This window comes from Aegilops tauschii, chromosome 7 (assembly GCF_002575655.3).
Source record: "Aegilops tauschii subsp. strangulata cultivar AL8/78 chromosome 7, Aet v6.0, whole genome shotgun sequence".
Classification (NCBI taxonomy): Eukaryota; Viridiplantae; Streptophyta; class Magnoliopsida; order Poales; family Poaceae; genus Aegilops; species Aegilops tauschii.
In genome coordinates, this window is record NC_053041.3 from 642,199,519 (window position 1) to 642,226,087 (window position 26,569).

The following is a 26,569-nucleotide window of genomic DNA, read 5'->3' on the forward strand; positions in this document are numbered from 1 at the left end:
TGTTTTTTAAAATTATTTGAACTCCAGTCTATTTTTACGTTCAGTATGCATCATTCAAAGCGACGTCATCAATTTCCAACACGTTCTGACATGATTTGCTGTTTTTCAGTCATTTACCGATTTGTTTAGGGAGCTAAATGACGGTGAAATTGAAAATCACTACAAAATGAACTCTGAAAATGTTGCAACTTGGCATGGTATCATCATTTCGCCCGCATAGCATGTGCAGAAGAGTAGCGAGGGTCACGGCGAAAACGGGACGCACCTCGTGTACAAACTGGACAATCTCTTTCGGAGTATCAGGGTTTCGGACAAGAACTCATCTGTTACACGGGCACTTCAATGTTTTTAAAACTTATTTGAACTCCAGCCTATTTTTGCATTCAGTATGCATCATTCAAAGCGAGGTCATCAATTTCCAACACGTTTTGACATCATTTGCTGTTTTTCAGTCATTTACCGATTTGTTTAGGGAGCTAAATGACGGTGAAATTGAAAATCACTACAAAATAAACTCTGAAAATGTTGGAACTTGGCATGGTATCATCATTTCGCCCGTATAGCATGTGCAAAAGAGTAGAGAGGGTCACGGCGAAAACTGGACGCACCTCGTGTACAAACTGGACAATCTCTTTCGGAGAATCAGGGTTTCAGACCAGAACGCATCTGTTACACGGGCACTTCAATGTTTTTTAAACTTAATTGAACTCCAGCCTATTTTTGCGTTCAGTATGCATCATTTAAAGCGACGTCATCAATTTCCAACACGTTCTGACATCACTTGCTGTTTTCAGTCATTGACCGATTTGTTTAGGGAGCTAAATGATGGTGAAATTGAAAATCAGTACAAAATGAACTCTGAAAATGTTGGAACTTGGCATTGTATCATCATTTCGCCCGCATAGCATGTGCAAAAGAGTAGTGGGGGTCACGGCGAAAACTGGACGCACCTCGTGTACAAACTGGACAATCTCTTTCAGAGTATCAGGGTTTCGGACGAGAACTCATCTGTTACACGGGCACTTCAATGTTTTTTAAACTTATTTGAACTCCAGCCTATTTTTGCGTTCAGTATGCATCATTCAAAGCGACGTCATCAATTTCCAACACGTTCTGACATCATTTGCTGTTTTTCAGTCATTTACCGATTTGTATAGGGAGCTAAATGACGGTGAAATTGAAAATCACTACAAAATGAACTCTGAAGGTGTTGGAACTTGGCATTGAATCATCATTTCGCCCGCATAGCATGTGCAAAAGAGTAGAGAGGGTCATGGCGAAAACTGGATGCACCTCGTGTACAAACTAGACAATCTCTTTCGGAGTATCAGGGTTTCGGACGAGAACTCATCTGTTACATGGGCACTTCAATGTTTTTAATACTTATTTGAACTCCAGCCTATTTTTGCGTTCGGTATGCATCATTCAAAGCGACGTCATCAATTTCCAACACGTTCTGACATCATTTGCTGTTTTTCAGTCATTTACCGATTTGTTTAGGGAGCTAAATGACGGTGAAATTTAAAATCACTACAAAATGAACTCTGAAAATGTTGGAACTTGGCATGGTATCATCATTTCACCTGCATAGCATGTGCAAAAGAGTAGAGAGGGTCACGGCGAAAACTGGACGCACCTCGTGTACAAACTGGACAATCTCTTTCGGAGTATCAGGGTTTCGGACGAGAACTCATCTGTTACACGGGCACTTCAATGTTTTTTAAACTTATTTGAACTCCAGCCTATTTTTGCATTCAGTATGCATCATTTAAAGCGACGTCATCAATTTCCAACACGTTCTGACATCATTTGCTGTTTTTCAGTCATTTACCGATTTGTTTAGGGAGCTAAACGACGGTGAAATTGAAAATCACTACAAAATCAACTCTGAAAATGTTGGAACTTGGCATGGTATCATCATTTCGCCCGCATAGCATGTGCAAAAGAGTAGTGAGGGTCACGGCGAAAACTGGACGCACCTCGTGTACAAACTGGACAATCTCTTTCGGAGTATCAGGGTTTCGGACGAGAACTCATCTGTTACACGGGCACTTCAATGTTTTTTAAACTTATTTGAACTCCAGCCTATTTTTGCGTTCAGTATGCATCATTCAAAGCGACGTCATCAATTTCCAACACGTTCTGACATCATTTGCTGTTTCTCAGTCATTTACCGATTTGTTTAGGGAGCTAAATGACGGTGAAATTGAAAATCACTACAAAATGAACTCTGAAAATGTTGGAACTTGGCATGGTATCATCATTTCGCCCGCATAGCACGTGCAAAAGAGTAGAGAGGGTCACGGTGAAAACTGGACGCAGCTCGTGTACAAACTGGACAATCTCTTTCGGAGTATCAGGGTTTCGGACAAGAACTCATCTGTTACACGGGCACTTCAATGTTTTTAAAACTTATTTGAACTACAGCCTATATTTGCATTCAGTATGCATCATTCAAAGCGACGTCATCAATTTCCAACACGTTCTGACTTCATTTGCTGTTTTTCAGTCATTTACCGATTTGTTTAGGGAGCTAAACGACGGTGAAATTGAAAATCACTACAAAATGAACTCTGAAAATGTTGGAACTTGGCTTGGTATCATCATTTCGCCCGCATAGCATGTGCAAAAGAGTAGAGAGGGTCACGGCCAAAACTGGACGCACCTCGTGTACAAACTGGACAATCTCTTTTGGTGTGTCAGGGTTTCGGACGAGAACTCATCTGTTACACGGGCACTTCAATGTTTTTAAACTTATTTGAACTCCAGCCTATTTTTGCGTTCAGTATGCATCATTCAAAGCGACGTCATCAATTTCCAACACGTTCTGACATCATTTGCTGTTTTTCAGTCATTTACCAATTTGTTTAGGGAGCTAAATGACAGTGAAATTGAAAATCACTACAAAATGAACTCTGAAAATGTTGGAACTTGGCATGGTATCATCATTTCACTCGCATAGAATGTGCAAAAGAGTAGATAGGGTCACGGCGAAAACTGGACGCACCTCGTGTACAAACTGGACAATCTCTTTCGGAGTATCAGGGTTTCGGACGAGAACTCATCTGTTACACGGGCACTTCAATGTTTTTTGAACTTATTTGAACTCCAGTCTATTTTTGCGTTCAGTATGCATCATTCAAAGCGACGTCATCAATTTCCAACACGTTCTCACATCATTTGCTGTTTTTCAGTCATTTACCGATTTGTTTAGGGAGCTAAACGAAGGTGAAATTGAAAATCACTACAAAATGAACTCTGAAAATGTTGGAACTTGGCATGGTATCATCATTTCGCCCGCATAGCATGTGCAAAAGAGTAGAGAGGGTCACGGCGAAAACTGGACGCACCTCGTGTACAAACTGGACAATCTCTTTTGGAGTGTCAGGGTTTCGGACGAGAACTCATCTGTTACCCGGGCACTTCAATGTTTTTAAAACTTATTTGAAGTCCAGCCTATATTTGCGTTCAGTATGCATCATTCAAAGCGACGTCATCAATTTCCAACACGTTCTGACTTCATTTGCTGTTTTTCAGTCATTTACCGATTTGTTTAGGGAGCTAAATGACGGTGAAATTGAAAATCACTACAAAATGAACTCTGAAAATGTTGGAATTGGCATGGTATCATCATTTCGCCCGCATAGCACGTGCAAACGAGTAGAGAGGGTCACGGCGAAAACTGGACGCAACTCGTGTACAAACTGGACAATCTCTTTCGGAGTATCAGGGTTTCGGACAAGAACTCATCTGTTACACGGGCACTTCAATGTTTTTAAAACTTATTTGAACTCCAGCCTATATTTGCGTTCAGTATGCATCATTCAAAGCGACGTCATCAATTTCCAACACGTTCTGACTTCATTTGCTGTTTTTCAGTCATTTACCGATTTGTTTAGGGAGCTAAACGACGGTGAAATTGAAAATCACTACAAAATGAACTCTGAAAATGTTGGAACTTGGCTTGGTATCATCATTTCGCCCGCATAGCATGTGCAAAAGAGTAGAGAGGGCCACGGCCAAAACTGGACGCACCTCGTGTACAAACTGGACAATCTCTTTTGGAGTGTCAGGATTTCGGACGAGAACTCATCTGTTACACGGGCACTTCAATGTTTTTAAACTTATTTGAACTCCAGCCTATTTTTGCGTTCAGTATGCATCATTCAAAGCGACGTCATCAATTTCCAACACGTTCTGACATCATTTGCTGTTTTTCAGTCATTTACCAATTTGTTTAGGGAGCTAAATGACGGTGAAATTGAAAATCACTACAAAATGAACTCTGAAAATGTTGGAACTTGGCATGGTATCATCATTTCACTCGCATAGCATGTGCAAAAGAGTAGATAGGGTCACGGCGAAAACTGGACGCACCTCGTGTACAAACTGGACAATCTCTTTCGGAGTATCAGGGTTTCGGACGAGAACTCATCTGTTACACGGGACTTCAATGTTTTTTGAACTTATTTGAACTCCAGTCTATTTTTGCGTTCAGTATGCATCATTCAAAGCGACGTCATCAATTTCCAACACGTTCTCACATCATTTGCTGTTTTTCAGTCATTTACCGATTTGTTTAGGGAGCTAAACGAAGGTGAAATTGAAAATCACTACAAAATGAACTCTGAAAATGTTGGAACTTGTATTGGTATCATCATTTCGCCCGCATAGCATGTGCAAAAGAGTAGAGAGGGTCACGGCCAAAACTGGACGCACCTCGTGTACAAACTGGACAATCTCTTTCGGAGTATCAGGGTTTCGGACGAGAACTCATCTGTTACACGGGCACTTCAATGTTTCTTAAACTTATTTGAACTCCAGCCTATTTTTGCGTTCAGTATGCATCATTTAAAGCGACGTCATCAATTTCCAACACGTTCTGACATCATTTGCTGTTTTTCAGTCATTTACCGATTTGTTTAGGGAGCTAAACGACGGTGAAATTGAAAATCACTACAAAATGAACTCTGAAAATGTTGCAACTTGGCATGGTATCATCATTTCGCCCGCATAGCATGTGCAGAAGAGTAGCGAGGGTCACGGCGAAAACGGGACGCACCTCGTGTACAAACTGGACAATCTCTTTCGGAGTATCAGGGTTTCGGACAAGAACTCATCTGTTACACGGGCACTTCAATGTTTTTAAAACTTATTTGAACTCCAGCCTATTTTTGCATTCAGTATGCATCATTCAAAGCGAGGTCATCAATTTCCAACACGTTCTGACATCATTTGCTGTTTTTCAGTCATTTACCGATTTGTTTAGGGAGCTAAATGACGGTGAAATTGAAAATCACTACAAAATAAACTCTGAAAATGTTGGAACTTGGCATGGTATCATCATTTCGCCCGCATAGCATGTGCAAAAGAGTAGAGAGGGTCACGGCGAAAACTGGACGCACCTCGTGTACAAACTGGACAATCTCTTTCGGAGAATCAGGGTTTCAGACCAGAACTCATCTGTTACACGGGCACTTCAATGATTTTTAAACTTAATTGAACTCCAGCCTATTTTTGCGTTCAGTATGCATCATTTAAAGCGACGTCATCAATTTCCAACACGTTCTGACATCACTTGCTGTTTTCAGTCATTGACCGATTTGTTTAGGGAGCTAAATGATGGTGAAATTGAAAATCAGTACAAAATGAACTCTCAAAATGTTGGAACTTGGCATGGTATCATCATTTCGCCCGCATAGCATGTGCAAAAGAGTAGTGAGGGTCACGGCGAAAACTGGACGCACCTCGTGTACAAACTGGACAATCTCTTTCGGAGTATCAGGGTTTCGGACGAGAACTCATCTGTTACACGGGCACTTCAATGTTTTTTAAACTTATTTGAACTCCAGCCTATTTTTGCGTTCAGTATGCATCATTCAAAGCGACGTCATCAATTTCCAACACGTTCTGACATCATTTGCTGTTTTTCAGTCATTTAAAGATTTGTATAGGGAGCTAAATGACGGTGAAATTGAAAATCACTACAAAATGAACTCTGAAAATGTTGGAACTTGGCATTGAATCATCATTTCGCCCGCATAGCATGTGCAAAAGAGTAGAGAGGGTCATGGCGAAAACTGGACGCACCTCGTGTACAAACTAGACAATCTCTTTCGGAGTATCAGGGTTTCGGACGAGAACTCATCTGTTACATGGGCACTTCAATGTTTTTAATACTTATTTGAACTCCAGCCTATTTTTGCGTTCAGTATGCATCATTCAAAGCGACGTCATCAATTTCCAACACGTTCTGACATCATTTGCTGTTTTTCATTCATTTACCGATTTGTTTAGGGAGCTAAATGACGGTGAAATTGAAAATCACTACAAAATGAACTCTGAAAATGTTGGAACTTGGCATGGTATCATCATTTAGCCCGCATAGCATGTGCAAAAGAGTAGAGAGGGTCACGGCGAAAACTGGACGCACCTTGTGTACAAACTGGACAATCTCTTTCGGAGTATCAGGGTTTCGGACGAGAACTCATCTGTTACACGGGCACTTCAATGTTTTTAAAACTTATTTGAACTCCAGTCTATTTTTGCGTTCAGTATGCATCATTCAAAGCGACGTCATCAATTTCCAACACGTTCTCACATCATTTGCTGTTTTTCAGTCATTTACCGATTTGTTTAGGGAGCTAAACGAAGGTGAAATTGAAAATCACTACAAAATGAACTCTGAAAATGTTGGAACTTGTATTGGTATCATCATTTCGCCCGCATAGCATGTGCAAAAGAGTAGAGAGGGTCACGGCGAAAACTGGACGCACCTCGTGTACAAACTGGACAATCTCTTTCGGAGTATCAGGGTTTCGGACGAGAACTCATCTGTTACACGGGCACTTCAATGTTTCTTAAACTTATTTGAACTCCAGCCTATTTTTGCGTTCAGTATGCATCATTTAAAGCGACGTCATCAATTTCCAACACGTTCTGACATCATTTGCTGTTTTTCAGTCATTTACCGATTTGTTTAGGGAGCTAAACGACGGTGAAATTGAAAATCACTACAAAATGAACTCTGAAAATGTTGCAACTTGGCATGGTATCATCATTTCGCCCGCATAGCATGTGCAGAAGAGTAGCGAGGGTCACGGCGAAAACGGGACGCACCTCGTGTACAAACTGGACAATCTCTTTCGGAGTATCAGGGTTTCGGACAAGAACTCATCTGTTACACGGGCACTTCAATGTTTTTAAAACTTATTTGAACTCCAGCCTATTTTTGCATTCAGTATGCATCATTCAAAGCGAGGTCATCAATTTCCAACACGTTCTGACATCATTTGCTGTTTTTCAGTCATTTACCGATTTGTTTAGGGAGCTAAATGACGGTGAAATTGAAAATCACTACAAAATAAACTCTGAAAATGTTGGAACTTGGCATGGTATCATCATTTCGCCCGCATAGCATGTGCAAAAGAGTAGAGAGGGTCACGGCGAAAACTGGACGCACTCGTGTACAAACTGGACAATCTCTTTCGGAGAATCAGGGTTTCAGACCAGAACTCATCTGTTACACGTTCACTTCAATGTTTTTTAAACTTAATTGAACTCCAGCCTATTTTTGCGTTCAGTATGCATCATTTAAAGCGACGTCATCAATTTCCAACACGTTCTGACATCACTTGCTGTTTTCAGTCATTGACCGATTTGTTTAGGGAGCTAAATGATGGTGAAATTGAAAATCAGTACAAAATGAACTCTGAAAATGTTGGAACTTGGCATGGTATCATCATTTCGCCCGCATAGCATGTGCAAAAGAGTAGTGAGGGTCACGGCGAAAACTGGACGCACCTCGCGTACAAACTGGACAATCTCTTTCGGAGTATCAGGGTTTCGGACGAGAACTCGTCTGTTACACGGGCACTTCAATGTTTTTTAAACTTATTTGAACTCCAGCCTATTTTTGCGTTCAGTATGCATCATTCAAAGCGACGTCATCAATTTCCAACACGTTCTGACATCATTTGCTGTTTTTCAGTCATTTAAAGATTTGTATAGGGAGCTAAATGACGGTGAAATTGAAAATCACTACAAAATGAACTCTGAAAATGTTGGAACTTGGCATTGAATCATCATTTCGCCCGCATAGCATGTGCAAAAGAGTAGAGAGGGTCATGGCGAAAACTGGACGCACCTCGTGTACAAACTAGACAATCTCTTTCGGAGTATCAGGGTTTCGGACGAGAACTCATCTGTTACATGGGCACTTCAATGTTTTTAATACTTATTTGAACTCCAGCCTATTTTTGCGTTCAGTATGCATCATTCAAAGCGACGTCATCAATTTCCAACACGTTCTGACATCATTTGCTGTTTTTCATTCATTTACCGATTTGTTTAGGGAGCTAAATGACGGTGAAATTGAAAATCACTACAAAATGAACTCTGAAAATGTTGGAACTTGGCATGGTATCATCATTTCACCTGCATAGCATGTGCAAAAGAGTAGAGAGGGTCACGGCGAAAACTGGACGCACCTCGTGTACAAACTGGAGAATCTCTTTCGGAGTATCAGGGTTTCGGACGAGAACTCATCTGTTACACGGGCACTTCAATGTTTTTTAAACTTATTTGAACTCCAGCCTATTTTTGCATTCAGTATGCATCATTTAAAGCGACGTCATCAATTTCCAACACGTTCTGACATCATTTGCTGTTTTTCAGTCATTTACCGATTTGTTTAGGGAGCTAAACGACGGTGAAATTGAAAATCACTACAAAATTAACTCTGAAAATGTTGGAACTTGGCATGGTATCATCATTTCGCCCGCATAGCATGTGCAAAAGAGTAGTGAGGGTCACGGCGAAAACTGGACGCACCTCGTGTACAAACTGGACAATCTCTTTCGGAGTATCATGGTTTCGGACGAGAACTCATCTGTTACACGGGCACTTCAATGTTTTTAAACTTATTTGAACTCCAGCCTATTTTTGCGTTCAGTATGCATCATTCAAAGCGACGTCATCAATTTCCAACACGTTCTGACATCATTTGCTGTTTTTCAGTCATTTACCAATTTGTTTAGGGAGCTAAATGACGGTGAAATTGAAAATCACTACAAAATGAACTCTGAAAATGTTGGAAATTGGCATGGTATCATCATTTCACTCGCATAGAATGTGCAAAAGAGTAGATAGGGTCACGGCGAAAACTGGACGCACCTCGTGTACAAACTGGACAATCTCTTTCGGAGTATCAGGGTTTGGGACGAGAACTCATCTGTTACACGGGCACTTCAATGTTTTTTGAACTTATTTGAACTCCAGTCTATTTTTGCGTTCAGTATGCATCATTCAAAGCGACGTCATCAATTTCCAACACGTTCTGACATCATTTGCTGTTTTTCAGTCATTTACCGATTTGTTTAGGGAGCTAAACGAAGGTGAAATTGAAAATCACTACAAAATGAACTCTGAAAATGTTGGAACTTGGCATGGTATCATCATTTCGCCCGCATAGCATGTGCAAAAGAGTAGAGAGGGTCACGGCGAAAACTGGACGCACCTCGTGTACAAACTGGACAATCTCTTTTGGAGTGTCAGGGTTTCGGACGAGAACTCATCTGTTACACGGGCACTTCAATGTTTTTAAAACTTATTTGAACTCCAGCCTATATTTGCGTTCAGTATGCATCATTCAAAGCGACGTCATCAATTTCCAACACGTTCTGACTTCATTTGCTGTTTTTCAGTCATTTACCGATTTGTTTAGGGAGCTAAATGACGGTGAAATTGAAAATCACTACAAAATGAACTCTGAAAATGTTGGAACTTGGCATGGTATCATCATTTCGCCCGCATAGCACGTGCAAAAGAGTAGAGAGGGTCACGGCGAAAACTGGACGCAACTCGTGTACAAACTGGACAATCTCTTTCGGAGTATCAGGGTTTCGGACAAGAACTCATCTGTTACACGGGCACTTCGATGTTTTTAAAACTTATTTGAACTCCAGCCTATATTTGCGTTCAGTATGCATCATTCAAAGCGACGTCATCAATTTCCAACACGTTCTGACTTCATTTGCTGTTTTTCAGTCATTTAAAGATTTGTATAGGGAGCTAAATGACGGTGAAATTGAAAATCACTACAAAATGAACTCTGAAAATGTTGGAACTTGGCATTGAATCATCATTTCGCCCGCATAGCATGTGCAAAAGAGTAGAGAGGGTCATGGCGAAAACTGGACGCACCTCGTGTACAAACTAGACAATCTCTTTCGGAGTATCAGGGTTTCGGACGAGAACTCATCTGTTACATGGGCACTTCAATGTTTTTAATACTTATTTGAACTCCAGCCTATTTTTGCGTTCAGTATGCATCATTCAAAGCGACGTCATCAATTTCCAACACGTTCTGACATCATTTGCTGTTTTTCATTCATTTACCGATTTGTTTAGGGAGCTAAATGACGGTGAAATTGAAAATCACTACAAAATGAACTCTGAAAATGTTGGAACTTGGCATGGTATCATCATTTCGCCCGCATAGCATGTGCAAAAGAGTAGTGAGGGTCACGGCGAAAACTGGACGCACCTCGTGTACAAACTGGACAATCTCTTTCGGAGTATCAGGGTTTCGGACGAGAACTCATCTGTTACACGGGCACTTCAATGTTTTTTAAACTTATTTGAACTCCAGCCTATTTTTGCGTTCAGTATGCATCATTCAAAGCGACGTCATCAATTTCCAACACGTTCTGACATCATTTGCTGTTTTTCAGTCATTTAAAGATTTGTATAGGGAGCTAAATGACGGTGAAATTGAAAATCACTACAAAATGAACTCTGAAAATGTTGGAACTTGGCATTGAATCATCATTTCGCCCGCATAGCATGTGCAAAAGAGTAGAGAGGGTCATGGCGAAAACTGGACGCACCTCGTGTACAAACTAGACAATCTCTTTCGGAGTATCAGGGTTTCGGACGAGAACTCATCTGTTACATGGGCACTTCAATGTTTTTAATACTTATTTGAACTCCAGCCTATTTTTGCGTTCAGTATGCATCATTCAAAGCGACGTCATCAATTTCCAACACGTTCTGACATCATTTGCTGTTTTTCATTCATTTACCGATTTGTTTAGGGAGCTAAATGACGGTGAAATTGAAAATCACTACAAAATGAACTCTGAAAATGTTGGAACTTGGCATGGTATCATCATTTAGCCCGCATAGCATGTGCAAAAGAGTAGAGAGGGTCACGGCGAAAACTGGACGGACCTTGTGTACAAACTGGACAATCTCTTTCGGAGTATCAGGGTTTCGGACGAGAACTCATCTGTTACACGGGCACTTCAATGTTTTTAAAACTTATTTGAACTCCAGTCTATTTTTGCGTTCAGTATGCATCATTCAAAGCGACGTCATCAATTTCCAACACGTTCTCACATCATTTGTTGTTTTTCAGTCATTTACCGATTTGTTTAGGGAGCTAAACGAAGGTGAAATTGAAAATCACTACAAAATGAACTCTGAAAATGTTGGAACTTGTATTGGTATCATCATTTCGCCCGCATAGCATGTGCAAAAGAGTAGAGAGGGTCACGGCGAAAACTGGACGCACCTCGTGTACAAACTAGACAATCTCTTTCGGAGTATCAGGGTTTCGGACGAGAACTCATCTGTTACACGGGCACTTCAATGTTTCTTAAACTTATTTGAACTCCAGCCTATTTTTGCGTTCAGTATGCATCATTTAAAGCGACGTCATCAATTTCCAACACGTTCTGACATCATTTGCTGTTTTTCAGTCATTTACCGATTTGTTTAGGGAGCTAAACGACGGTGAAATTGAAAATCACTACAAAATGAACTCTGAAAATGTTGCAACTTGGCATGGTATCATCATTTCGCCCGCATAGCATGTGCAGAAGAGTAGCGAGGGTCACGGCGAAAACGGGACGCACCTCGTGTACAAACTGGACAATCTCTTTCGGAGTATCAGGGTTTCGGACAAGAACTCATCTGTTACACGGGCACTTCAATGTTTTTAAAACTTATTTGAACTCCAGCCTATTTTTGCATTCAGTATGCATCATTCAAAGCGAGGTCATCAATTTCCAACACGTTCTGACATCATTTGCTGTTTTTCAGTCATTTACCGATTTGTTTAGGGAGCTAAATGACGGTGAAATTGAAAATCACTACAAAATAAACTCTGAAAATGTTGGAACTTGGCATGGTATCATCATTTCGCCCGCATAGCATGTGCAAAAGAGTAGAGAGGGTCACGGCGAAAACTGGACGCACCTCGTGTACAAACTGGACAATCTCTTTCGGAGAATCAGGGTTTCAGACCAGAACTCATCTGTTACACGTTCACTTCAATGTTTTTTAAACTTAATTGAACTCCAGCCTATTTTTGCGTTCAGTATGCATCATTTAAAGCGACGTCATCAATTTCCAACACGTTCTGACATCACTTGCTGTTTTCAGTCATTGACCGATTTGTTTAGGGAGCTAAATGATGGTGAAATTGAAAATCAGTACAAAATGAACTCTGAAAATGTTGGAACTTGGCATGGTATCATCATTTCGCCCGCATAGCATGTGCAAAAGAGTAGTGAGGGTCACGGCGAAAACTGGACGCACCTCGCGTACAAACTGGACAATCTCTTTCGGAGTATCAGGGTTTCGGACGAGAACTCATCTGTTACACGGGCACTTCAATATTTTTTAAACTTATTTGAACTCCAGCCTATTTTTGCGTTCAGTATGCATCATTCAAAGCGACGTCATCAATTTCCAACACGTTCTGACATCATTTGCTGTTTTTCAGTCATTTAAAGATTTGTATAGGGAGCTAAATGACGGTGAAATTGAAAATCACTACAAAATGAACTCTGAAAATGTTGGAACTTGGCATTGAATCATCATTTCGCCCGCATAGCATGTGCAAAAGAGTAGAGAGGGTCATGGCGAAAACTGGACGCACCTCGTGTACAAACTAGACAATCTCTTTCGGAGTATCAGGGTTTCGGACGAGAACTCATCTGTTACATGGGCACTTCAATGTTTTTAATACTTATTTGAACTCCAGCCTATTTTTGCGTTCAGTATGCATCATTCAAAGCGACGTCATCAATTTCCAACACGTTCTGACATCATTTGCTGTTTTTCATTCATTTACCGATTTGTTTAGGGAGCTAAATGACGGTGAAATTGAAAATCACTACAAAATGAACTCTGAAAATGTTGGAACTTGGCATGGTATCATCATTTCACCTGCATAGCATGTGCAAAAGAGTAGAGAGGGTCACGGCGAAAACTGGACGCACCTCGTGTACAAACTGGAGAATCTCTTTCGGAGTATCAGGGTTTCGGACGAGAACTCATCTGTTACACGGGCACTTCAATGTTTTTTAAACTTATTTGAACTCCAGCCTATTTTTGCATTCAGTATGCATCATTTAAAGCGACGTCATCAATTTCCAACACGTTCTGACATCATTTGCTGTTTTTCAGTCATTTACCGATTTGTTTAGGGAGCTAAACGACGGTGAAATTGAAAATCACTACAAAATTAACTCTGAAAATGTTGGAACTTGGCATGGTATCATCATTTCGCCCGCATAGCATGTGCAAAAGAGTAGTGAGGGTCACGGCGAAAACTGGACGCACCTCGTGTACAAACTGGACAATCTCTTTCGGAGTATCATGGTTTCGGACGAGAACTCATCTGTTACACGGGCACTTCAATGTTTTTAAACTTATTTGAACTCCAGCCTATTTTTGCGTTCAGTATGCATCATTCAAAGCGACGTCATCAATTTCCAACACGTTCTGACATCATTTGCTGTTTTTCAGTCATTTACCAATTTGTTTAGGGAGCTAAATGACGGTGAAATTGAAAATCACTACAAAATGAACTCTGAAAATGTTGGAAATTGGCATGGTATCATCATTTCACTCGCATAGAATGTGCAAAAGAGTAGATAGGGTCACGGCGAAAACTGGACGCACCTCGTGTACAAACTGGACAATCTCTTTCGGAGTATCAGGGTTTCGGACGAGAACTCATCTGTTACACGGGCACTTCAATGTTTTTTGAACTTATTTGAACTCCAGTCTATTTTTGCGTTCAGTATGCATCATTCAAAGCGACGTCATCAATTTCCAACACGTTCTGACATCATTTGCTGTTTTTCAGTCATTGACCGATTTGTTTAGGGAGCTAAACGAAGGTGAAATTGAAAATCACTACAAAATGAACTCTGAAAATGTTGGAACTTGGCATGGTATCATCATTTCGCCCGCATAGCATGTGCAAATGAGTAGAGAGGGTCACGGCGAAAACTGGACGCACCTCGTGTACAAACTGGACAATCTCTTTTGGAGTGTCAGGGTTTCGGACGAGAACTCATCTGTTACACGGGCACTTCAATGTTTTTAAAATTTATTTGAACTCCAGCCTATATTTGCGTTCAGTATGCATCATTCAAAGCGACGTCATCAATTTCCAACACGTTCTGACTTCATTTGCTGTTTTTCAGTCATTTACCGATTTGTTTAGGGAGCTAATTGACGGTGAAATTGAAAATCACTACAAAATGAACTCTGAAAATGTTGGAACTTGGCATGGTATCATCATTTCGCCCGCATAGCACGTGCAAAAGAGTAGAGAGGGTCACGGCGAAAACTGGACGCAACTCGTGTACAAACTGGACAATCTCTTTCGGAGTATCAGGGTTTCGGACAAGAACTCATCTGTTACACGGGCACTTCGATGTTTTTAAAACTTATTTGAACTCCAGCCTATATTTGCGTTCAGTATGCATCATTCAAAGCGACGTCATCAATTTCCAACACGTTCTGACTTCATTTGCTGTTTTCAGTCATTTACCGATTTGTTTAGGGAGCTAAACGACGGTGAAATTCAAAATCACTACAAAATGAACTCTGAAAATGTTGGAACTTGGCTTGGTATCATCATTTCGCCCGCATAGCATGTGCAAAAGAGTAGAGAGGGTCACGGCCAAAACTGGACGCACCTCGTGTACAAACTGGACAATCTCTTTTGGAGTGTCAGGGTTTCGGACGAGAACTCATCTGTTACACGGGCACTTCAATGTTTTTAAACTTATTTGAACTCCAGCCTATTTTTGCGTTCAGTATGCATCATTCAAAGCGACGTCATCAATTTCCAACACGTTCTGACATCATTTGCTGTTTTTCAGTCATTTACCAATTTGTTTAGGGAGCTAAATGACGGTGAAATTGAAAATCACTACAAAATGAACTCTGAAAATGTTGGAAATTGGCATGGTATCATCATTTCACTCGCATAGAATGTGCAAAAGAGTAGATAGGGTCACGGCGAAAACTGGACGCACCTCGTGTACAAACTGGACAATCTCTTTCGGAGTATCAGGGTTTCGGACGAGAACTCATCTGTTACACGGGCACTTCAATGTTTTTTGAACTTATTTGAACTCCAGTCTATTTTTGCGTTCAGTATGCATCATTCAAAGCGACGTCATCAATTTCCAACACGTTCTGACATCATTTGCTGTTTTTCAGTCATTTACCGATTTGTTTAGGGAGCTAAACGAAGGTGAAATTGAAAATCACTACAAAATGAACTCTGAAAATGTTGGAACTTGGCATGGTATCATCATTTCGCCCGCATAGCATGTGCAAATGAGTAGAGAGGGTCACGGCGAAAACTGGACGCACCTCGTGTACAAACTGGACAATCTCTTTTGGAGTGTCAGGGTTTCGGACGAGAACTCATCTGTTACACGGGCACTTCAATGTTTTTAAAACTTATTTGAACTCCAGCCTATATTTGCGTTCAGTATGCATCATTCAAAGCGACGTCATCAATTTCCAACACGTTCTGACTTCATTTGCTGTTTTTCAGTCATTTACCGATTTGTTTAGGGAGCTAAATGACGGTGAAATTGAAAATCACTACAAAATGAACTCTGAAAATGTTGGAACTTGGCATGGTATCATCATTTCGCCCGCATAGCACGTGCAAAAGAGTAGAGAGGGTCACGGCGAAAACTGGACGCAACTCGTGTACAAACTGGACAATCTCTTTCGGAGTATCAGGGTTTCGGACAAGAACTCATCTGTTACACGGGCACTTCGATGTTTTTAAAACTTATTTGAACTCCAGCCTATATTTGCGTTCAGTATGCATCATTCAAAGCGACGTCATCAATTTCCAACACGTTCTGACTTCATTTGCTGTTTTCAGTCATTTACCGATTTGTTTAGGGAGCTAAACGACGGTGAAATTCAAAATCACTACAAAATGAACTCTGAAAATGTTGGAACTTGGCTTGGTATCATCATTTCGCCCGCATAGCATGTGCAAAAGAGTAGAGAGGGTCACGGCCAAAACTGGACGCACCTCGTGTACAAACTGGACAATCTCTTTTGGAGTGTCAGGGTTTCGGACGAGAACTCATCTGTTACACGGGCACTTCAATGTTTTTAAACTTATTTGAACTCCAGCCTATTTTTGCGTTCAGTATGCATCATTCAAAGCGACGTCATCAATTTCCAACACGTTCTGACATCATTTGCTGTTTTTCAGTCATTTACCAATTTGTTTAGGGAGCTAAATGACGGTGAAATTGAAAATCACTACAAAATGAACTCTGAAAATGTTGGAACTTGGCATGGTATCATCATTTCACTCGCATAGCATGTGCAAAAGAGTAGATAGGGTCACGGCGAAAACTGGACGCACCTCGTGTACAAACTGGACAATCTCTTTCGGAGTATCAGGGTTTCGGACGAGAACTCATCTGTTACACGGGCACTTCAATGTTTTTTGAACTTATTTGAACTCCAGTCTATTTTTGCGTTTAGTATGCATCATTCAAAGAGACGTCATCAATTTCCAACATGTTCTGACATCATTTGCTGTTTTTCAGTCATTTACCGATTTGTTTAGGGAGCTAAACGAAGGTGAAATTGAAAATCACTACAAAATGAACTCTGAAAATGTTGGAACTTGGCATGGTATCATCATTTCACCCGCATAGCATGTGCAAAAGAGTAGAGAGGGTCACGGCGAAAACTGGACGCACCTCGTGTACAAACTGGACAATCTCTTTCGGAGTATCAGGGTTTCGGACGAGAACTCATCTGTTACACGGGCACTTCAATGTTTCTTAAACTTATTTGAACTCCAGCCTATTTTTGCGTTCAGTATGCATCATTTAAAGCGACGTCATCAATTTCCAACACGTTCTGACATCATTTGCTGTTTTTCAGTCATTTACCGATTTGTTTAGGGAGCTAAACGACGGTGAAATTGAAAATCACTACAAAATGAACTCTGAAAATGTTGCAACTTGGCATGGTATCATCATTTCGCCCGCATAGCATGTGCAGAAGAGTAGCGAGGGTCACGGCGAAAACGGGACGCACCTCGTGTACAAACTGGACAATCTCTTTCGGAGTATCAGGGTTTCGGACAAGCACTCATCTGTTACACGGGCACTTCAATGTTTTTAAAACTTATTTGAACTCCAGCCTATTTTTGCATTCAGTATGCATCATTCAAAGCGAGGTCATCAATTTCCAACACGTTCTGACATCATTTGCTGTTTTTCAGTCATTTACCGATTTGTTTAGGGAGCTAAATGACGGTGAAATTGAAAATCACTACAAAATAAACTCTGAAAATGTTGGAACTTGGCATGGTATCATCATTTCGCCCGCATAGCATGTGCAAAAGAGTAGAGAGGGTCACGGCGAAAACTGGACGCACCTCGTGTACAAACTGGACAATCTCTTTCGGAGTATCAGGGTTTCGGACGAGAACTCATCTGTTACACGGGCACTTCAATGTTTTTAAAACTTATTTGAACTCCAGCCTATTTTTGCGTTTAGTATGCATCATTTAAAGCGACGTCATCAATTTCCAACACGTTCTGACATCACTTGCTGTTTTTCAGTCATTGACCGATTTGTTTAGGGAGCTAAATGATGGTGAAATTGAAAATCAGTACAAAATGAACTCTGAAAATGTTGGAACTTGGCATGGTATCATCATTTCGCCCGCATAGCATGTGCAAAAGAGTAGTGAGGGTCACGGCGAAAACTGGACGCACCTCGTGTACAAACTGGACAATCTCTTTCGGAGTATCAGGGTTTCGGACGAGAACTCATCTGTTACACGGGCACTTCAATGTTTTTTAAACTTATTTGAACTCCAGCCTATTTTTGCGTTCAGTATGCATCATTCAAAGCGACGTCATCAATTTCCAACACGTTCTGACGTCATTTGCTGTTTTTCAGTCATTTACCGATTTGTATAGGGAGCTAAATGACGGAGAAATTGAAAATCACTACAAAATGAACTCTGAAAATGTTGGAACTTGGCATGGTATCATCATTTCGCCCGCATAGCATGTGCAAAAGAGTAGAGAGGGTCACGGCAAAAACTGGACGCACCTCGTGTACAAACTAGACAATCTCTTTCGGAGTATCAGGGTTTCGGACGAGAACTCATCTGTTACATGGGCACTTCAATGTTTTTAATACTTATTTGAACTCCAGCCTATTTTTGCGTTCAGTATGCATCATTCAAAGCGACGTCATCAATTTCCAACACGTTCTGACATCATTTGCTGTTTTTCAGTCATTTACCGATTTGTTTAGGGAGCTAAATGACGGTGAAATTGAAAATCACTACAAAATGAACTCTGAAAATGTTGGAACTTGGCATGGTATCATCATTTCACCTGCATACCATGTGCAAAAGAGTAGAGAGGGTCACGGCAAAAACTGGACGCACCTCGTGTACAAACTGGAGAATCTCTTTCGGAGTATCAGGGTTTCGGACGAGAACTCATCTGTTACACGGGCACTTCAATGTTTTTTAAACTTATTTGAACTTCAGCCTATTTTTGCATTCAGTATGCATCATTTAAAGCGACGTCATCAATTTCCAACACGTTCTGACATCATTTGCTGTTTTTCAGTCATTTACCGATTTGTTTAGGGAGCTAAACGACGGTGAAATTGGAAATCACTACAAAATTAACTCTGAAAATGTTGGAACTTGGCATGGTATCATCATTTCGCCCGCATAGCATGTGCAAAAGAGTAGTGAGGGTCACGGCGAAAACTGGACGCACCTCGTGTACAAACTGGACAATCTCTTTCGGAGTATCAGGGTTTCGGACGAGAACTCATCTGTTACACGGGCACTTCAATGTTTTTTAAACTTATTTGAACTCCAGCCTATTTTTGCGTTCAGTATTCATCATTCAAAGCGACGTCATCAATTTCCAACACGTTCTGACATCATTTGCTGTTTCTCAGTCATTTACCGATTTGTTTAGGGAGCTAAATGACGGTGAAATTGAAAATCACTACAAAATGAACTCTGAAAATGTTGGAACTTGGCATGGTATCATCATTTCGTCCGCAAAGCAACGTCATCAATTTCCAACACGTTCTGACATCATTTGCTGTTTTTCAGTCATTTACCGATTTGTATAGGGAGCTAAATGACGGTGAAATAGAAAATCACTACAAAATGAACTCTGAAAATGTTGGAACTTGGCATGGTATCATCATTTCGCCCGCATAGCATGTGCAAAAGAGTAGAGAGGGTCACGGCGAAAACTGGACGCACCTCGTGTACAAACTGGAGAATCTCTTTCGGAGTATCAGGGTTTCGGACGAGAACTCATCTGTTACACGGGCACTTCAATGTTTTTAAAACTTATTTGAACTCCAGCCAATTTTTGCGTTCAGTATGCATCATTCAAAGCGACGTCATCAATTTCCAACACGTTCTGACATCATTTGCTGTTTTTCAGTCATTTACCGATTTGTTTAGCGAGCTAAATGACGGTGAAATAGAAAATCACTACAAAATAAACTCTGAAAATGTTGGAACTTGGCATGGTATCATCATTTTGCCCGCATTGCATGTGCAAAAGAGTAGAGAGGGTCACGGCGAAAACTGGACGCACCTCGTGTACAAACTGGACAATCTCTTTCGGAGTATCAGGGTTTCGGACGTGAACTCATCTGTTACACGGGCACTTCAAAGTTTTTTAAACTTATTTGAACTCCAGCCTATTTTGGCGTTCAGTATGCATCATTCAAAGCGACGTCATCAATTTCCAACACGTTCTGACATCATTTGCTGTTTTTAGTCATTTACCGATTTGTTTAGGGAGCTAAATGACGGTGAAATTGAAAATCACTACAAAATAAACTCTGAAAATGTTGGAACTTGGCATTGTATCATCATTTCGCCCGCATAGCATGTGCAAAAGAGTAGAGAGGGTCACGGCGAAAACTGGACGCACCTCGTGTACAAACTGGACAATCTCTTTCGGAGTATCAGGGTTTCGGACGAGAACTCATCTGTTACACGGGCACTTGAATGTTTTTTAAACTTATTTGAACTCCAGCCTATTTTTGCGTTCAGTATGCATCATTCAAAGCGACGTCGTCAATTTCCAACACGTTCTGACATCATTTGCTATTTTTCAGTCATTTACCGATTTGTTTAGGGAGCTAAATGACGGTGAAATTGAAAATCACTACAAAATAAACTCTGAAAATGTTGGAACCTGGCATTGTATCATCATTTCGCCCGCATAGCATGTGCAAAAGAGTAGAGAGGGTCACGGCGAAAACTGGACGCACCTCGTGTACAAACTGGACAATCTCTTTCGGAGTATCAGGGTTTCGGACGAGAACTCATCTGTTACACGGGCACTTCAATGTTTTTAAAACTTACTTGAACTCCAGCCAATTTTTGTGTTCAGTATGCATCATTCAAAGCGACGTCATCAATTTCCAACACGTTCTGACATCATTTGCAGTTTTTCAGTCATTTACCGATTTGTTTAGGGAGCCAAATGACGGTGAAATTGAAAATCACTACAAAATAAACTCTGAAAATGTTGGAACTTCGCATTGTATCATCATTTCGCCCGCATAGCATGTGCGAAAGAGTAGAGAAGGTCACGGCGAAAACTGGACGCACCTCATGTACAAACTGGACAATCTCTTTCGGAGTATCAGGGTTTCGGACGAGAACTCATCTGTTACACGTGCACTTCAATGTTTTTTAAACTTATTTGAACTCCAGCCTATTTTGTCGTTCAGTATGCATCATTCAAAGCGACGTCATCAATTTCCAACACGTTCTGACATCATTTGCTGTTTTTAGTCATTTACCGATTTGTTTAGGGAGCTAAATGACGGTGAAATTGAAAATCACTACAAAATAAACTCTGAAAATGTTGGAACTTGGCATTGTATCATCATTTCGCCCGCATAGCATGTGCAAAAGAGTAGAGAGGGTCACGGCGAAAACTGGACGCACCTCGTGTACAAACTGGACAATCTCTTTCGGAGTATCAGGGTTTCGGACGAGAACTCATCTGTTACACGGGCACTTCAATGTTTTTTAAACTTATTTGAACTCCAGCCTATTTTTGCGTTCAGTATGCATCATTCATAGCGACGTCGTCAATTTCCAACACGTTCTGACATCATTTGCTATTTTTCAGTCATTTACCGATTTGTTTAGGGAGCTAAATGACGGTGAAATTGAAAATCACTACAAAATAAACTCTGAAAATGTTGGAACCTGGCATTGTATCATCATTTCGCCCGCATAGCATGTGCAAAAGAGTAGAGAGGGTCACGGCGAAAACTGGACGCACCTCGTGTACAAACTGGACAATCTCTTTCGGAGTATCAGGGTTTCGGACGAGAACTCATCTGTTACACGGGCACTTCAATGTTTTTAAAACTTTTTTGAACTCCAGCCAATTTTTGTGTTCAGTATGCATCATTCAAAGCGACGTCATCAATTTCCAACACGTTCTGACATAATTTGCAGTTTTTCAGTCATTTACCGATTTGTTTAGGGAGCCAAATGACGGTGAAATTGAAAATCACTACAAAATAAACTCTGAAAATGTTGGAACTTGGCATTGTATCATCATTTCGCCCGCATAGCATGTGCGAAAGAGTAGAGAAGGTCACGGCGAAAACTGGACGCACCTCATGTACAAACTGGACAATCTCTTTCGGAGTATCAGGGTTTCGGACGAGAACTCATCTGTTACACGTGCACTTCAATGTTTTTTAAACTTATTTGAACTCCAGCCTATTTTTGCGTTCAGTATGCATCATTCAAAGCGACGTCATCAATTTCCAACACGTTCTCACATCATTTGCTGTTTTTCAGTCATTTACCCATTTGTTTAGAGAGCTAAATGACGGTGAAATTGAAAATCACTACAAAATAAACTCTGAAAATGTTGGAACTTGGCATGGTATCATCATTTCGCCCGCATAGCATGTGCAAAAAGTAGAGAGGGTCACGGCGAAAACTGGACGCACCTCGTGTACAAACTGGACAATCTCTTTCGGAGTATCAGGGTTTCGGACGAGAACTAATCTGTTACACGGGCACTTCAATGTTTTTTAAACTTATTTGAACTCCAGCCTATTTTTGCATTCAGTATGCATCATTCAAAGCGACGTCATCAATTTCCAACACGTTCTCACATCATTTGCTGTTTTTCAGTCATTTACCGATTTGTTTAGGGAGCCAAATGACGGTGAAATTGAAAATCACTACAAAATAAACTCTGAAAATGTTGGAACTTGGCACTGTATCATCATTTCACCCGCATAGCATGTGCAAAAGAGTAGAGAGGGTCACGGCGAAAACTGGACGCACCTCGTGTACAAACTGGACAATCTCTTTCGGAGTATCAGGGTTTCGGACGAGAACTCATCTTTTACACGGGCACTTCAATGTTTTTTAAACTTATTTGAACTCCAGCCTATTTTTGCGTTCAGTATGCATCATTCAAAGCGACGTCATCAATTTCCAACACGTTCTGACATCATTTGCTGTTTTTCAGTCATTTACCGATTTGTTTAGGGAGCTAAATGACGGTGAAATTGAAAATCACTACAAAATAAACTCTGAAAATGTTGGAACTTGGCATGGTATCATAATTTCGCCCGCATAGCATGTGCAAAAGAGTAGAGAGGGTCACGGCGAAAACTGGACGCACCTCGTGTACAAACTGGACAATCTCTTTCGGAGTATCAGGGTTTCGGACGAGAACTCATCTGTTACACGGGCACTTCAATGTTTTTAATACTTATTTGAACTCCAACCTATTTTGGTGTTCAGTATGCATCATTCAAAGCGACGTCATCAATTTCCAACACGTTCTGACATCATTTGCAGTTTTTCAGTCATTTACCGATTTGTTTTGGGAGCCAAATGACGGTGAAATTGAAAATCACTACAAAATAAACTCTGAAAATGTTGGAACTTGGCACTGTATCATCATTTCGCCCGCATAGCATGTGCAAAAGAGTAGAGAGGGTCACGGCGAAAACTGGACGCACCTCGTGTACAAACTGGACAATCTCTTTCGGAGTATCAGGGTTTCGGACGAGAACTCATCTGTTACACGGGCACTTCAATGTTTTTTTAACTTATTTGAACTCCAGCCTATTTTTGCGTTCAGTATGCATCATTCAAAGCGACGTCATCAATTTCCAACACGTTCTGACATCATTTGCTGTTTTTCAGTCATCTACCGATTTGTTTAGGGAGCTAAATGACGGTGAAATTGAAAATCACTACAAAATAAACTCTGAAAATGTTGGAACTTGGCATGGTATCATCATTTCGCCCGCATAGCATGTGCAAAAGAGTAGAGAGGGTCACGGGGAAAACTGGACGCACCTCGTGTACAAACTGGACAATCTCTTTCGGAGTATCAGGGTTTCGGACGAGAACTAATCTGTTACACGGGCACTTCAATGTTTTTTAAACTTATTTGAACTCCAGCCTATTTTTGCGTTCAGTATGCATCATTCAAAGCGACGTCATCAATTTCCAACAAGTTCTGACATCATTTGCTGTTTTTCAGTCATTTACCGATTTGTTTAGGGAGCTAAATGACGGTGAAATTGAAAATCACTACAAAATAAACTCTGAAAATGTTGGAACTTGGCATGGTATCATCATTTCGCCCGCATAGCATGTGCAAAAGAGTAGAGAGGGTCACGGCGAAAACTGGACGCACCTCGTGTACAAACTTGACAATCTCTTTCGGAGTATCAGGGTTCCGGACGAGAACTCATCTGTTACACGGGCACTTCAATATTTTTTAAACATATTTGAACTCCACCCTATTTTTGCATTCAGTATGCATCATTCAAAGCGACGTCATCAATTTCCAACACGTTCTGACATCATTTGCTGTTTTTCAGTCATTTACCGATTTGTTTAGGGAGCCAAATGACGGTGAAATTGAAAATCACTACAAAATAAACTCTGAAAATGTTGGAACTTGGCAGTGTATCATCATTTCGCCCGCATAGCATGTGCAAAAGAGTAGAGAGGGTCACGGCGAAAACTGGACGCACCTCGTGTACAAACTGGACATTCTCTTTCGGAGTATCAGGGTTTCGAACGAGAACTCATCTGTTACGCGGGCACTTCAGTGTTTTTTAAACTTATTTGAACTCCAATCTATTTTTGCGTTCAGTATGCATCATTCAAAGCGACGTCGTCAATTTCCAACACGTTCTGACATCATTTGCTGTTTTTCAGTCATTTACCGATTTGTTTAGGGAGCTAAATGACGGTGAAATTGAAAATCACTACAAAATAAACTCTGAAAATGTTGGAACTTGGCATGGTATCATAATTTCGCCCGCATAGCATGTGCAAAAGAGTAGAGAGGGTCACGGCGAAAACTGGACGCACCTCGTGTACAAACTGGACAATCTCTTTCGGAGTATCAGGGTTTCGGACGAGAACTCATCTGTTATACGGGCACTTCAATGTTTTTTAAACTTATTTGAACTCCAACCTATTTTGGCGATCAGTATGCATCATTCAAAGCGACGTCATCAATTTCCAACACGTTCTGACATCATTTGCAGTTTTTCAGTCATTTACCGATTTGTTTAGGGAGCCAAATGACGGTGAAATTGAAAATCACTACAAAATAAACTCTGAAAATGTTGGAAGTTGGCACTGTATCATCATTTCGCCCGCATAGCATGTGCAAAAGAGTAGAGAGGGTCACGGCGAAAACTGGACGCACCTCGTGTACAAACTGGACAATCTCTTTCGGAGTATCAGGGTTTCGGACGAGAACTCATCTGTTACACGGGCACTTCAATGTTTTTTAAACTTATTTGAACTCCAGCCTATTTTTGCGTTCAGTATGCATCATTCAAAGCGACGTCGTCAATTTCCAACACGTTCTGACATCATTTGCTATTTTTCAGTCATTTACCGATTTGTTTAGGGAGCTAAATGACGGTGAAATTGAAAATCACTACAAAATAAACTCTGAAAATGTTGGAACCTGGCATTGTATCATCATTTCGCCCGCATAGCATGTGCAAAAGAGTAGAGAGGGTCACGGCGAAAACTGGACGCACCTCGTGTACAAACTGGACAATCTCTTTCGGAGTATCAGGGTTTCGGACGAGAACTCATCTGTTACACGGGCACTTCAATGTTTTTTAAACTTATTTGAACTCCAGCCTATTTTTGCGTGCAGTATGCATCATTCAAAGCGACGTCATCAATTTCCAACACGTTCTGACATCATTTGCTGTTTTTCAGTAATTTACCGATTTGTTTAGGGAGCAAAATGACAGTGAAATTGAAAATCACTACAAAATGAACTCTGAAAATGTTGGAACTTGGCATTGTATCATCATTTCTCCCGCATAGCATGTGCAAAAGAGTAGAGAGGGTCACGGCGAAAACTGGACGCACCTCGTGTACAAACTGGACAATCTCTTTCGGAGTATCAGGGTTTCGGACGAGAACTCATCTGTTATACGGGCAGTTCAATGTTTTTTAAACTTATTTGAACTCCAACCTATTTTGGCATTCAGTATGCATCATTCAAAGCGACGTCATCAATTTCCAACACGTTCTGACATCATTTGCAGTTTTTCAGTCATTTACCGATTTGTTTAGGGAGCCAAATGACGGTGAAATTGAAAATCACTACAAAATAAACTCTGAAAATGTTGGAAGTTGGCACTGTATCATCATTTCGCCCGCATAGCATGTGCAAAAGAGTAGAGAGGGTCACGGCGAAAACTGGACGCACCTCGTGTACAAACTGGACAATCTCTTTCGGAGTATCAGGGTTTCGGACGAGAACACATCTGTTACACGGGCACTTCAATGTTTTTTAAACTTATTTGAACTCCAGCCTATTTTTGCGTTCAGTATGCATCATTCAAAGCGACGTCGTCAATTTCCAACACGTTCTGACATCATTTGCTATTTTTCAGTCATTTACCGATTTGTTTAGGGAGCTAAATGACGGTGAAATTGAAAATCACTACAAAATAAACTCTGAAAATGTTGGAACCTGGCATTGTATCATCATTTCGCCCGCATAGCATGTGCAAAAGAGTAGAGAGGGTCACGGCGAAAACTGGACGCACCTCGTGTACAAACTGGACAATCTCTTTCGGAGTATCAGGGTTTCGGACGAGAACTCATCTGTTACACGGGCACTTCAATGTTTTTAAAACTTTT